General features: G+C 34.9%; 1 protein-coding gene across 1 annotated transcript in view; it reads left to right on the top strand.

Moving 5' to 3' along the window:
* The first annotated feature begins 644 nt into the window (after positions 1 to 644).
* Positions 645 to 16,103, top strand: part of LOC106073878 (dopamine D2-like receptor) — a 392,532-nt gene continuing 377,073 nt past the window's right edge. Inside the window, exons 1-2 of the mRNA XM_056009413.1 lie at positions 645 to 733; positions 1,321 to 1,514. The gene's annotated coding sequence lies outside the window, so the exon portion shown is untranslated. The remainder of the gene's footprint in view (positions 734 to 1,320; positions 1,515 to 16,103) is intronic.

The raw sequence follows: 16,103 nt of genomic DNA, 5'->3' as shown, positions 1-16,103 counted from the left end.
TATTTATTGAGCCTAACAAAACATGCATAAATAAAATAGAAACAACTAATGAACCGATTCTTTAATGGTAATTAATTATTTTGTTTGATATCGAAAAGGGAAATAACTCCTACACCCTTGAATAATATAGTTTTAAGTTTCTAGTTCTTTCTCTTAGACAAGCCTTGAGTTTAAAAAAAAATGATTTTTTAAAAACTTTTTTCTTGTTTCTTGCTTATGCAATTTAAGCAAGTTTGACTTTTACATTAATTCATGATTGTCGTTTCTTCATCTCATTGCCATAGTAACAGTACATACAAGTCTTCATCTACTTTGATTTCCTTCTGTAAAGTTGCTTTACATAGAGTTATAATAATTTAGGTACACAAACATTCATAAATATACATATATAGGATGCTTTTCTCAGTAAAGTCAAATCAGGGCCAAGGTTTGAAACAGAGGCCGGGTTAGGAATCTGTAGTTTTCTACATAATAACAAGAAACAAGAAAAGAATGGATCAAAATGGCGCTGCTGACATGGCGAACGTATTGGATGTCTTGCTGGCAGACGACAAGACGGTGGGTGCCTTGTGAGACTGCAGCCCGCCAAGTCCTGGAGTCAAGCGATGGGCTTGTCACCCTGGTGTGGCAGCGCTAAGAGAAGGGGGGACGTGAGAGGGAGAGCCTCGTTTTGTTGGCGCCTGCAGTTCGAACATATTTCCGATTTGTTTGATTTTAGTCTAATATTATTTATGTATACATTTTTTTTTTCTATTTTGTTTTGGGATTTATTAGTACACAGTGACATTCAATTATTTCCCTTTTGCCTTGACTTTATTCTTTTATTGCTCTCATTCAATTTGACATTATGGGAAGAATTATGTAATAAGATTCTATTACTTTAGGTGTTAGTAAACTTAGGAGTTCCAAAGTCTTAATAAATTATAAAAAGGATTCTTAAAAGAAACTAAAGTTTTGGGCAATGACGATTGTGTTTTTGTGTGAGTGTTAGCATTTAGTTTGCAATTGAACATTATAATATGTTTTGACATGTAACTTGGATGTGGTATCGATGCTTAGGAATTCTTTCAAATAAAACAATGTTTGGCATAAATTTGCTAGTTTGGCAGAACAAAATGTTCACGAAGTGAAATAAAATTGCTTTAGCAGAAGTCTGACAGAAAGTGCTTATTTACTAAAATGTATAATATATTATATATATAATAACACTGCCATAACAAGATTTTTTTAAAAGTAAAGCACTTCTTTGTCGAAAACAAAAGTAATCAATTTTAATTAATACATTTCATTTTTTATTATATATACCTATCAATTTCTAAGGAAATAATTCTGTAACTTATCGTCTCTGGATATTTGGACGAACTAAACGTAATGTCGTTGAGTAATGCGATGAAAGTAGACAATTCCTCTAGTGATACTCTAACTTTACGTTTTGGATGACTTCTTGATTGGATAATTTATTCATTACTATCTGATCATCGAACTGATCGATATAAAAGTTGTGATATTGAAAGGTATGTGTTGTTGTTTTTTAAATTATATATACTGACTGTATTATCATCACCTGTTTCTGCAAATATTTAAGGAGACAGAGCATATTGGCTAATTATATTCACATTTAGAAGAATTTTCTTTTCTCAATATGAAATTAATTTCATCTAGGACTAATTAACCAACATTTTAAGAAAAGATATTGCCAAATGTATTACTTTATTCAAAGAAAATTTATTTCAAATTAAAGAAAAATGAATTTAAAACTAAAACTAAAAAAGTTTGGCTAAATTAAATCTGCCAACTTTGAGCTATTTATGGACAGAGAAAAAGGAAATATAATTTGAAAAGTTGTGTGCATTAGAATTCGTCTAACAAAACGTAAAGAGTACGTTTTCATTTGAATCTTAGGAACGTTGGTTTACAGTGCCCTTCTATTTCTCTAAAGTCAAAACTCCAGTTTTTAATTACTGTCCGCCTAACCATTTCAGGCTTGATGCAGGTGCCTTAAGTATAGTACTTTAGGGAAGCCAATACAAAACATTGAAATGCAAAAACATTATATATGTATATCATGGGCGTAGCCAGGATTTTCTTTCGGGGGGGGGGGTTTAGGGGGGATTTTTCTCCCCCCCCTCCCCCCCCTCGCGAAAAAAAATATTTGTATGTATGTGTGTGTGTGTGTGTGTGTGTGTGTGTTCATAATCTTTATTACATTCTGACCCTTCATTCTTTTGGAACACGTTTATTGTCCCTAGAATAGGTTCTTCCTGGTGTTAGTGAAAAAATTGTTGACTTCCCGCCATAGCCAGCAATGGGGCTCTGGGGGAGCTCTAGGAGCTCACCCTAGAGCGGGGCGGAGCCCCGCCGCCAAGTACTATTTCTGGCATAGAATGTCAACAAAATGCATATTCTGAGGTATCTACAGTCCATTTTCCTGCTATTAAAAAGTCTTATTTCAAAAATGTATGTGCTGTTTTTACTGACTAAGACCCTGCAGCGCCGTTCGGCGCATTAGCCGTCAAGCTGTTTCCACAAAAATCTGTCACTGGTAATTTCTGAAGCCTCTTCCCACTGCTCCGAGGACCTCCATGAATCTGTGGCGCCAAGTTGTACTAGGATGTCATCGCAACTCTTTTTATGTGTAATTTATTTTGTCGGAGAACATGTCCAGCAAACCTCATGCGACGCTCTGTCACAATTTTACTAAGGGGTCGACTCCCAGTTCGGCATAGGATTTCCTTGACTTAGACCCGATCTCAATAACTAACTCCTAAAATCTGTCTTAGCCATCTTTCTTGAGCCACATTTAGTGTTTTTCAATTTCGGCAGATGACTATTCAATGCACTTTATTAATGGAGCCCCGCCACTGGTAGAAATGTAACCTCTCTTGGATACGCTCTTGGAATTTGGTGAATGTAGTTTGCTTTAAATTTAATATCGAATAGTAAAGTTTTATCGTCAAAATCATCTGTTAGAAGTTTTAAACTAAAAATCTCAGGACTTCGCTGAAGTTTTTTAAATTCAAAACCCCATTTAGCTACGATCATAGAATTTGGTAACTGTAGTTAGCTTTAGAGTAATATTGAAATAGTGGTTTTCCACCTCAAAACGCTCTGTAGGAGGATTTTAAACTCAAAACCATCTGGACGAAAGGAGTTTAAACTCAAAACCCCCAATTCCCTTGGCTACGCTCAAATAATTTTAGTATGTAATTTGCTTATTTTTTATATTGAAGAGGTATTTTTTAGCATCAAACCCTTGTGAAGGGTGGATATGAACTCAAAACCCCTTTTGGCAACGCTCATAGCATTTTGAGTGCGTAATTTTTTTATTTTTTTTTTACATTAATGATATATTTTTTAGCTTCAAACTCCACTGGAGGGGAGTTTAAACTTAAAACTGAGTCAAAACCCATTTATCTACGCTCATAACATTTTGAGTGCATAATTTGGTTTTTTTTTTTTCATATTGAAGAGGGGGTCTATCGTAAATTTTGGAGGGGGTTTTAAAATCAAAATCTTCCTTAACTGTGCACTTGGAATTTGGGGATTATCGTTTGCATTTTTTGTGTGTTTTGTTTTATAGAAGAGAGGGATTTAACTGCTAAAACTCCTGGTAGGGGGTTTCAAACTCAAAACCCCTGGTAGGAGGTTTTAAACTCAAAACCCCCTGTTAGGGGTTTTAAACTCAAAACCCCCTGGTAGGGGTTTTAAACTCTAAACCCCCTGGTAGTGGTTTTAAACTCAAAACTCCTTTAGCTGAGCTGGGGCAAGTGATGGTTTAATATTAAAATCTCACCTAAAATTAACAAAATCAAAGCAAAAAAACATGTCACTAAATTCCGTCTTCCCCCCCCCCCCGTGGTAGGGGGTTTCAAACTCAAAAACCCCTGTTAGGGGGTTTCAAACTCAAAACCCCATGGTAGGGGTTTTAAACTCAAAACCCCTTTGGCTACGCTGGGGCAAGTGATGGTTTAGTATTAAAATCTTACCTAAAATAAAGAAAATCAAAGCAAAAAATCAGTCACTAAAGTCCGTCTCCCCGGGGGGGGGGGATTTCATTTCGGGGGGGGGGGGGGGGTTGAACCCTAACCCCCCCCCCTTCTACGCCCATGATGTATATATATATATATATATATATATATATATATATATATATACTTAATTACTTCATTTGATAAAGATGCGATATAAAACGGGAGTAAAAATATTTATATTAGTAGAATTACTAGATTACTATTTTTACAAAAAATTAGTACTTACAAAGCTGGCAACGTTTTTTGGGTCGGCCCCGCAGCCAGAAATTATTGGACCCCAAACAGCTACGTAAGAATTGGACCTTCTGTTTTCGTCCTAAACGTAAAGGGAAACGTCCCACTATCACACCTTGCGATCTATGGGGCAGATGATGTCGAAATCATTTGTTTCTGTGGCATACGGTTAACGAAGGTGTCATGTGGCCAGCACAATGACAAACCCCTCGGTTTCGAAGCCAAGCGATTAATCATGAAGCCACCTGGGGCTTTCCTGATACATACCAAAATCTTTCATATACGTATGCAAGATACATGATAAAGTATGATGGCTCCGTCTTCTGTCTTAACAGGTCAATGATTTAGATAAATTTAATTAAAAGGGTTACTTTTAAATATGTTCATCTATCAAATATCATGACTAGCACAGATTTGTAGATCTATTAAGTCTAAGTGTTTGTAAATGTATAAAGGACTTTATAAACCCAGTACATTATTATGAACAGTTTACTTTACTTTTTTGTTGCTTTATCTATTAGGTTAAAATAAAGTTTATCATGTAATAATAATAATAATTATAGTAATAATAATAATAATAATAATAATAATAATAATATAAACTGAAGGGATAATAACAACTGACCTCACGGATACCTTGAAGGCCCTTGCTATTCCTAGGAACATTCTCGTTGCTTGTCAGAAGGCGGTACTGCTGCAGACCTGTCACCCCAGAAAGTGTCTCAGTGGGCACGGTTAAAGAGACTACAATGAATTTTGTTTCTCTCTAATGTAGCTCGACCGGGCAGTGCCAGAGAATACTAGTTCATTTCTAAAATAACAATAATAATAATAATAATAACATATTTAATATTCAGGATGACAATCCGTCTTATAATATGCGTATTTCACATAACAAAACTAAAGCAAAACTATAGCAAACGAAATATAGGCCCATTCTTCATACTAGTTTTACTTGAGACATTACAAGCGAAGTTTCTATCAAAGAGTTGGATTCTATTTAATGCTTAAGGAACATATCTGCTTACTTAATGTTAATTCGTAATTTTTTGGGCATCTCCTGACTTATCGATCATCTCCAACTAGCTTAATTGTCTGTACATCACGTCACAGATATGGATGTCTGCCATACCTTAGCAATTACTTCAGGCATGGGAGATGTGCTCGGGCAAGCAATAAACGATAATCAGCCTGTTTTATTTGTGTTTTGGTTTATAATAATTTGCATAATTATTAGGAATATACGTTATTGATTCTGAACATTTGTATCACATTGACTTAATGAAAGAAGAAGATACGTGTAAGTATCGGAAGTGGTCCGGTATAACGACATAATGCCACAGGAGACGGAGATTTATAAATGCTTTTATTGTTACATTGTTCTATATTCTTACGTATTCAAGGAACTTATTGATCTGAACGGGACGAACGAACAAACCATACTTAAAGCGGATTTTTCCATTTTGGTGGCCGCTAATAAAATCTTATACACGCGATATGTAAAGAAGTGCTACTTTACACAGACTTTAAGATGTCTGAAATTATATGGACAACAATTATCTATCTATCTATCTATCTATTCATATCTACATATATATATATATATATATAAGGGCGTACTGGGTGTCAAACTCGACCCGGACAAGTGTATACAATCTGGCCCGCAAATTGGCCATCCAATCATACCTGTCCTCAAAGGCATTGTGTAATGTTTAATAATGTATCGAAAGTAGCTAGCTGTATATGAATAATTTAGTAGATGGTACGCTCTATTACTAAACAAGTATAACACTTGGAGTGGGGAATCTATTAATGTGAACCAATTCCTGCTACCATATACATTAACATATACATAGTCTTGACATTCACATTCAAGGCATCTGAAGATCCCACATTAACGAACATATTGTTTATCATTTAGTTTCACTCCTTGACATTTTCTCAGGTATATGAACTTCAATACAATTCTCAATCCTACATTATGTAACTGCTCATCTCACAAGGCCATGGGGGCGCAGTAGCAGAGTGGTTAAGTGCTTGGCTTCCGAACCTGAGGTCCTGAGTTTAGATCTCGGTGAAGACTCTAACGGGTACCTGACTATAGTTGGGGAAAGAAGAGGCGTTAGGTCGTTGTACTGGCCACATGACATCCTGCTCGTTAGCCGTTGGCCAAAAAAATATATCACCTTAACATCATCTGCCCTATAAATCTCAAGGTATGAAAGGGGAGCTTAACTTTACTTACTCTTTTATATACAGCTTTCTCAATAACTGGGAAACATAGTTTGACTGTCGGCATCTTTATAGTGTATCAAAGCTTCTTTGTATTTCGACTTTAACTTTATATCTTTCTCGTATTGGTAATAACGTCTCATATGGAGTTGAGCCTTTCATTTTTAAATGCTGTCATCATAAGGTTGGTGAATCTCTAGAACTTGCTTGAAAAAAAAAAATTTACTTCATTTTTTTAAACAGAATTCCAGCAATAGTTTTATCTGACTTATTTTCTGCTCCTTCTTTTTTTTTCTGTTGCATTTTGATTCCAATCAACGCATTGCTACACTGTTCAAGATAATAATTATGATTAGTGACTTCGTAGCGGAGCTAACTCGAGATCATGTGACATCTCAACCAAGCCAATAAAAATTCGTATGTGACTGGACGTCTGCTACTAGTGCTACTGGACTTTAAACGTTGTTATCGGTCTTTTTATTGATTCATCCGAATATATACACTATATAAAGGCCTTAACTTTCTTGTTATTTGTTTAGTATCTATAAGAAATTGACGTCTGCTTGAAGCATTATATACCGGTGTAAGGTATTTACGACAATGCTTTAGAGTATTATTAGACTTTAAAGTGTATACGATTTTTGTTTTAAATCGCGACAATCAAAATGTTGCTTTTAAAAAGGATATTATAAAATCTTTAAACAGTTTACTGGCATTCATGCGGCCCTTTAGGTGGCCCTATCGACACTATTGCGTACCTGCCCACCGGGCATTAGCCCGAATGCCCATATACCAAGTCCGCTCTTGTATATCTATCTATCAATCTATCTTTTTAAGTATGTATGTATGTATGTATGTATCTCTCTCTCTCTTTATATATATATATATATATATATATATATATATATATATATATATATATATTATGATTTATTCTTTTCTCACACTCATATTCTAAATCGGTCTTATGGTTTCTGATTTTATATTCTGAATGCTCTTCCTCTCTCTCACTTTCTCTTATTACATTATCTCTTCTTTCATTTTTTTGCCTTTTTCTCTTTCTGTCTGTCTGTCTCTAATATACACACACACTCACACAAATATATTCGTCCGTTTCGTACTTCTTCTTGTATTCGCTCTCCATATGATTTTTCTTTATCATTTAACTTTAGCACAATGTTATCAAAATAATAAGATAATAAGCAGGAAATCTTATTCCTCGACCTATGTGCACTACAGTGACTAACCTGGAAAGGAAAAAGTGAAGTTTCTCTACCAAGGATGTATTCAACATCACTTCATCTTGAAACAAGATGACACCTCAATGTCGGCGTGAGGAACGCAGACCAGGAAATACAATTCCCTGCGGGACCCATTCACACAGATCTATTTTTGGAACGTTACTCGTGATTTGCACACGGCACTAAGCGAAAGGAAATGGCCGCCTTTGAACTGGATGCTGCAAGGCGTAGAACTTTGCCTTCCATATCAATGCATGCTCTACATTCTACAAGCTATTGTTTCGTTTCACGGCATGTTTGAACGTATGAATTATTTATAGATTTGTACATAGTTGGATTAAAAAAAATACCTGCATTTAGGAGTGGCTTTTAAAGTTCCAACAAATAGGACTAGGTATTTCATTTCAACCACATTGACAATAAGTTTTCACCGGTGTGCAGACCTTGGTTTTAGCGTCGAAACGAATTCTTGAAAATGAGCAAATTTATAATAATTTAAATTTCAAAGCTATACGATTTTTACTTTGTTTTAACTTATGAGAAGTGGGACTCTCGGAAAGCGGAATTTAGAAAAGTCAATTTTCACAGATATTTATAATGAAAACTTGTTTGTTTTCAGTTGTTGATAGATGATACGAGGTCGTTGGATTTTTATCTCAAGACAGCTTATACAATTAAGGCGATGTATGTTTTATGGTTATCATTAATATTAGCCAATGAATAGAAGGTATTATAAGGATATAATGGCGAGTAGAAGTAGCATTAGTAGCAATCGCTTCAATACGTTCGGTTGTTCTGTATGTGTCCTAATTGAAATCTAAATAAGGCAATATACTAGAATCAATATAAATAGAGCTGGCAGAGCTCTTCATAATCAACATCAGATATACCGACACAGAACAGTACATAGCCCGCACCTATCTGTGGACTTGAAGTCAAGGTAATGAAGCAATGGGCCACTTGATATTTGTGTGGTCTACTGAACACAGCTTAATCCGACATTTTTATTCCATAAAACATTTTAAACTTTTCAATTTTATTGATTAGACGAAGTTTGTTCTGTTTGTAAGTATCTCTTTGTTTTAGAGAGCATGTCTCCAGAAAACAGTGACTTTGATTGTCTAACACTTGTTAAGAATGAAACAATTTTTAAAAAAATACCCGTTTCCCTTTGTCATACATCGACCACTACAATACCCAAGTTAGTTTTGATAATGCCTTTGAAGAATATTGTCATTACGACAATAACTACATTGACGTCATGAATCGTTTTGTTAAACCAACTTCCGGTGCTTTTAAACAAAAACCGTCTGCGTCATTGTCGTATCTCTTTGTGCAAACTGTTCATCATGTGATGTGATAATTATAACTTTTGAAAAATCATTTTATTATTTTCTATGTTCCTCTTGTTTATATTTTACGTTTTTACTTGTATTGGAGGTTTTCAAAACTGAAATTTATTTACACTAATCTCTCTTTACTTTACATTAATATTTGATATGATTCTAGTCAGGGCCGGTCCTACAGATTGCGGGGCCCACTGCGGCACAGGATATATGAAAAATCTAGATATTTATATTTACAATATAACCACATAATGTTTGCTGTTTAAGTTGAACATTTATTTTTAAATTTTGTCCTTAGTTTTATAATATTGGTGTTAGTGTTACTGCCAAGTTGTCTTGCAATGAATAGGTAACTCACGTGGATTGAACGGGATGGTTCCAAAGTAGGTCCGTAGTTATTAAACTATCTTAGACCAAAGAAAAATAAAGTAATCTCAATAGTGTAGAAGACGCAAATTTAAATTAGAATCATTTGTCTCAATTAGGTTAAATAGGTCCTAAAAGTATGTATTCTTATAAGCTTGAATTTTATAAAGATTGGTCAGACGATTCCTCCACACGTCAGTCTCTATCCCACAGATAGTCGACACACAACCAACACGCTTCATAAACATACATATAGCCTACTACAAATGTATACCAATATATACATATGCTGTTGAGTACTTCTGAAGAACAATAAAGTTATATATTATTATTTAAAAGTTTGCTTGTATTTGTGTTTTAGAAAAGGTTGTTGTATTGCCTAAAGCAATTCTTTAACTTACACCTTCCTGACAAAACATAGTTCGAGAAACGAAAAATTATCTGAACTGAGTTTAAGTTACCATTCATTATTAAGTAGAAGTTATGAAAAAAAACCTAACAGGATACCAACTACTGGACATCTGTACTTGCTATGCTAAGAAAATTGATTTTCTTTACTTTTGTGAATTTGTAGAATTTGTTGTTTTTTTTTTAAACCTTATTTACTCTTTTCCTATTTGGTTATAGCTATTTTTAGAAATCGGCTGCCTAACCTTGTGGTATACGCTCTGAACTGTCGTTGGAAGGACACAATGGCCCCGGATTCAAACCCGCTGCCATTGTTCCTGCAGGAGGTTTGGGTTAGGGTGTAATTATCTTCAAAATTGAAGGAACATTCAAAAAAATTTCCGTTTTTCTACACACCAGTCTACATCTATATATGTAAATGCAAGGGCCTTAATTCATATACTTACTAGATGACTGACATATTGCTATTTCTCTAACTCTCTAATTCTCCGTGGACGAGACTAGACTCTCACTCTAGGACTTTGAACTTATTTAAAAACGAATGGGCTACTAACTATCTTATAATACAAACGTTACGTTAACCAATGACTTAAATTCTGCCAAGTCACTGGTTTTCCTGGCTAGCTCAGGCAACCCATTACATGCTCTAATAGCACTAGGGAAGAAGGAGCATTTGTACACATTTGTCCTAGCATATGGAACAAGGAATGCACTTTTATCTTTGTGTGTTTCTGAGTATTTTATTAATTTTTAGTTTTTGTATTTGAAGATTATGGTTCAGTGTTTTATGTATAATTGATACTTTACTTGTAAGTCTTCTATCCTGAAGGCTTTCTAAATTTAGTGATCTTACTAATGGTGTTACTCTAGTCAAATGTGAATATTTGTTTGTCATGAATCTCACTGCTCTATTTTGTGTCTGTTCCAGTTTCTTAATGTTGTCTTGAGTTGAGGGGTCCCAAACAGAGGAAGCATATTCTATTATTGGCCTAACCAAGGTTAAATAACATTTTAGTTTTATGTTCTTATTTGATTTATGGAAATGCTAGCAGTAGTAAAGGAGATTCGATACGTTGATCTACAAAACACTTTGGGATAGTGTACACAGTTTCTCAGTTTATTTTTATCTAGTTGTTAACTGAGAAGTTCGACGTCCTTGACATTGTTAAGGTCACCGTGAACATCTCTGATATTGGAATTTACGAAAAAATCTTTACAAAGATATACTATTCAATTTGTAGTCGCGGTGGCTGATTGGTAAACCGAGGGTCTCGTGTGCGAATTCTGGTCAAGACTGAGATTCTTAATATCGGGATCTTTGAGATCTCCACCCAGCTCTAGAGATTACCTGACATAAGAAAGGTAAAGTCGGTTGTTAGTTGTGCTGGCCACATAACACCCTCGTTAACCGTGGGCCACAGAAAAAGATGACCTTTACTTCATAGATCGCAAGGGCTGAAAGGGGAAATTTACTTTTTTACTTTTACTTATAGAGACTAATCAACAACAACAATAAGAACAATAAGAACATAAACATGGAACATAGATTATAGACATGGAACATAGATTATAAACATAAAAATAGGTTACATTTGCAAGATTCCATTCCATGTAAGATGATCAGTAAACAGTATCAGTTATATTCAATAGATTAAAAGTTAAAATATTTATGTAAAAATCTTTATACTTTTTTGTTTAAATTTTTTTAATTTCTTATTTTAGAGTGCAGAATGTCCGGTGAACCTCAGTACATATTTGTAAATATTAGAGGGGAATATTGGAAACTAGACTTACTTTCGGTCTAGGGTATAGCCACTATAAAAATTAAAGTAAAATTTTACTCTATAACCATATGATGTAAATGTTTCTTGTTTTATTAACTAGACATATACCTATATCAAATTCGTAACAATAGGTTTGTTTCTTTAGGTCAAGATTAGAAAAATAAATTCGTTAATTTGCATTGACCTATTTTCAGTTACTTCCCCCCCCCTTTTCTTTCTTGTAGCTAAATATAAACATAATATTTATAGGATAAATGCTAAAATTTCGACCTTAATCTACTGTGTACACTGCATCAATGAGATATTACATTTATTTCAATGTCCTCCTGGCAAATCTAAAATTGTCCCGCTGTTCTTTTGATATACTTAAAAAAAAAAAAAATCGCCCTCTTCAAAGCATCATAGCCTCTGCCTTATCGCTGTGCCCCCCTCCTCCCACTATTAAATGTTTATCCCTCCTCATTGCTCTCTCCCCCACCTCACTCCATGTTGCCCCTCCCCCCCCCCCCAAACGATCTCTCTTAAACTCATGTCTTTCTTTCCTTCACGTTTTTTTTTTCTTTTTCATTATGAAAATAAACGTTGTCAAAATTGGATTATCCACAATCCATTCATTTGATGGATTCCAGGAGAGAGGATCTGGTTCTCAGTAGTTGGAAGCTTCAGAAAAGAAAGAAAAAGAAAAACGAAAATAATTTCTGAATCGTTTTCTCTAATCAATGAAGGCAAGGCTGCTGGGTCACGCCGACATAACGTGACGACCCCCATGCAATAGAATTTGGTTAAACTTTTTAATAGCCATTTTTTTTTTTTAGTTTTGTATAATTTTCTTGAAATTTTTGGTTTTTACAAAGATAATGTTATCCAAACAATCAGGATCAGTTTAGGGCAATTTTTAAGTAGGAAATTTCCCGACAACCTTTTTGTGATGTGCATTTCCAGTGTGGGAGGGCGTTCTATAAAAGTAATCTCCCTTGATGTTATTTATAACACAGTGCTATTTTCTTAATGAACTTTTTTTTTTTCAATTGGATCAAATATTTTATTAATGGTGATAGAAATCAAAGAAAAAAAGCAACAACACCCCAGCATTGTGTGGATGAATCTGTGTGAGTGTGTGCCATTAACCCCTTTTTTAAAATAAAAATAAACATACATTTTAGAAGTAAGAACAATACATGTAGTTACGTATTGTAAATGACTTTATAGTACCCCTTTTAAACCTATCAATTGTCAGAAACACACATATAATGTGTTATGTGGTGAACACCCAGAATGACTAACCACTAGATTGTAGATCAATAGTCAGTATTATACATATCATGTGGTATGTGGGGAACACCCAGAATGACTAACCACTAGATTCTAGATCAATAGTCAATAGTATACATATCATGTGGTATGTGGCGAACACCCAGAATGACTAACCACTAGATTCTAGATCAATAGTCAATATTATACATATCATGTGGTATGTGGCGAACACCCAGAATGACTAACCACTAGATTCTAGATCAATAGTCAATAGTATACATATCATGTGGTATGTGGCGAACACCCAGATTGACCACCAATGTATATCAGGTATCAAGTAAAATTTGTGGAATTATGGACGTGTAAAAAATCCCGAAATTCACAATCATAGCATTCAACGAGACTCGAACCTGACACCCTTGAGTTCGGAAGCCAAGCGCCTTACCACTCAGTCACCACCCTCTATACATGACATAAACGATTTTCTAAAAGCTATATCAAGATAGGTGGGATGCGTTTTCGAGTGGCCTAAACCGCTTGGTTACCTATCAAGGGGCTCCAGTTTGCATCCCGACTGAGCTCTGCTTGCTAGCGCCAAAAAAACAGAAAGATAAATCTTTTCCTGGATACGCCTCTGTCTGTATCTTTCTACGTCTCAAAAATGTTATCTGCCCCATAGATCGCAAGAACTGAAAGGACAAATTTACTTTTACTTTTTAACATCAGCTTCCAAATAAAATTAAAACGTGATCCTTGCTCTCCATATGATGGTGAAAGTTGGAGAGTAAAACAAGAATCCAAACCTTTGAGAGTAAATGCTACAGAAAAATGCTGGATATCAAATACCAGGAAAAGAAGACAACTAAGTTTTTACTTTTACATACAAATCGACACTTTGGCTGGGAAAAATGAGGGACTTCTAAATACGATGAAAAGACTAAAGCTGAGCAGGTTTGGTCCTATTGTAAGACATGACTCACAGTCAAAAGTCATCCTTCAAAGCACAGTGGAGGTAGCACAAAGAAAGGGTCGTCCTAAGAACAGCTGGCTGTATAACGTAAAAGAATGGATATGCCTCTCAATATACTGCTTAGCACAGTTACTAACCGGAGAAAAGTGAAGGGAGTTTGGTTACGCGAACTTTCACAACACCCCATCTACGAAAGTCAAGGGACAGATGTTAATTTTCCATTTCTGTCTAGAATTGTTCCTCACTGTCTTATTTTCTCTTTTTTTCTCTCTCTCTCTTTCTCTTAATATTTTCTATCTATTTCTTCTTCCTCTTTCTTTACTTAATATTTCGATGTTCGATGCGAATTGCTGTAAATAGACAGGACATATTATAACATAAGGGGAAAATGTATCAAAAGTCGTGTCCTCCATACGTCAAGCATTGGCCAAAAAAAATGTTTTTATCTCTGTTCTCTATTGTAATGTCTTATCATCAAACAATAGAGTTAAAGTATTGTCTGGTAAAGACACACAAACTCTCGTATCGTCTGGTATAAACACACAAACTCTCGTATAAATTGAAGCCTTGTCGTGCATACAAGAAATGATCGATGTTTGACCATTACAGCAACTTGAAAGATGACTCGTTACTGCCCACCTCCTTCATGTAGAGGAGTAGTTGTATATCTTTGATACTGGTCATTGGAACCCAGCTCTTCAGAGCTCCTTGAGATGTGAAATTTTCTTTTCAAAAAGAAGTTTACGCTCATCAAAGCAGTGAGAAATAGACTCTCCAAAGTCATTCTTGACACAAAGTACGTGAAACTAAGCTGCATCGTCTGAGAAATATAAATGTCTATTGTAGTTTTACAGCCTTTGAGAAAAAAAAAGCCAATAATGTCAAAAAATGTGTGCTCAAATTTTTCATTCACAGAGTTGAAAGCATCAAGGAGATTAATATTTAAGGTCCCAATGGTGCGCTTTTTTTAAATTCAACTCAAGGACCTCTTGGTGTCAACTGGTGGAGATTAGTGGTCCCGGCGTTTTATTGGTGAAAAAGGTATCACCAGATCATACATGCTAGGAATCATTATCTGATTATATCTAGTCCACCATTTCATGACATATTGCTTCTAAAGTCTACATGAGCTCACAGCATCGTTGTTAAACCACTGTCATGGTTTGACTACTAGATGACAGTAATGGGCATCTGGAAAATGGAATCCGTTCTCTGAACTTGTAGAAGTTTCTCTACTGTAAGATAGACTAATCAGTCATTAAAATTAGGTTCATATAGAGATATAAATCATTTAACCAGCTTACAAAAATGAAACTCAAGGTGTCTAGTCTAGTAACTAAAAGACTTGAAAAGAGTTTTGGTGGGGCTATGACTGTTTCTTCAGAAGACTTGTGGTGGTGCAATGACTGTATCTTCAGAATACTTTTGATTGGGTAATGACTTTGTATCTTCAGCGATCCTTAGTCAAAGGACCTAGTTTACTGATAACAGATGATTAGTCTAGTTTTCTCGGAATGTGTGTCACATTAAATTTGTTGGAAAGTGTCTGCACCTGAAACTTGGACGATCTAATTAACCAGAAATAATGAACAATTAATGAATAACGTTTGCCTTTCTCTTTCGGATGGCCATAAACATTTTCAGTGTTTGTCTTGTTTTGTATGATCTTGTAATTCTTAACAAAAAAAAAATAATTCATCAATTTCCTGGAAAAAAAAACTGCTATGTTCCATTAATTATATTGTAATAACTTAAGGGAGGCAACTCAACGACGTAACTATGTTTTTTTACACGAGACATGACAAACACATAGGACATCTGCCTTGAACACGGCATCTTGATTTTCGGCTCTAGACTTGGGCTCAAATCGTTCTATTCTAATGTCATCATCCTTTTCTATCTAGTTTCTGGCAGTGCGCACCTACTGTATCATCTTCAATGGCGGTGCGCATGGCGGGGTTATAAAAATATTTTAGCGTAAGTTTTATAATGTTTTTGTTTTTTTAATTTGAGTCTTTTTTTATGTCCTACTATTAGTCCTCTTTTGTGCGTGTAGTATTTTGGTAACCCTACCGCTCAAATGTATTATGCAATTAACATTAATATTGTATACGTTGTTGTTGTTGTTGTTGTTTTTGCATTGTCTTTCAAATGTATGTTATAAAAAATGAAACAGCTAAAACACGAATAAAAGATAGAAACCCAATGCACTATCAAAAGGTGTATATATACATACA

The sequence above is a fragment of the Biomphalaria glabrata genome, chromosome 14 (assembly GCF_947242115.1).
Source record: "Biomphalaria glabrata chromosome 14, xgBioGlab47.1, whole genome shotgun sequence".
Lineage (NCBI taxonomy): Eukaryota > Metazoa > Mollusca > Gastropoda > Planorbidae > Biomphalaria > Biomphalaria glabrata.
This window is presented reverse-complemented; position numbering and strand designations above follow the sequence as displayed.